This window comes from Penaeus monodon, chromosome 19 (genome assembly GCF_015228065.2).
Source record: "Penaeus monodon isolate SGIC_2016 chromosome 19, NSTDA_Pmon_1, whole genome shotgun sequence".
Taxonomy (NCBI): domain Eukaryota; kingdom Metazoa; phylum Arthropoda; class Malacostraca; order Decapoda; family Penaeidae; genus Penaeus; species Penaeus monodon.
This window is the reverse complement of record NC_051404.1, coordinates 40672188-40672460: the sequence shown is the minus strand read 5'-3', so window position 1 is coordinate 40672460 and position 273 is coordinate 40672188. Positions and strand designations below refer to the sequence as shown.

General features: G+C 38.5%; 1 long non-coding RNA gene across 1 annotated transcript in view; it reads left to right on the top strand.

The window, feature by feature from the left end:
- LOC119585238 overlaps positions 1-273 on the top strand; it is a 123888-nt gene that overhangs the window by 114307 nt on the left and 9308 nt on the right. The window lies entirely within an intron of this gene.

Here is a 273-nt window from a genome sequence, read left to right as displayed (position 1 = left end):
TCGTGTATCTTTTCTAGCATCACATAGCTGTCTTCCCCAGCTATGTGGTGCGATGAAGCTCAATGTTCAATACATGATTTACATTATTATCCATAGACTCAGTGTTGCACGGAGGCAGTAGTGTTTATTGTTCACTTTGTATCCTACGAACAGAAGCGTTATTATCTCTAGTATTGATCATTAATTTTTCTTTCACTTATTATCTAATCTTGTCGGTAGTTCCCCACACCACAGCGCTGCTTTATGCGCAATGCAAATTCAAAAGATTCGTTG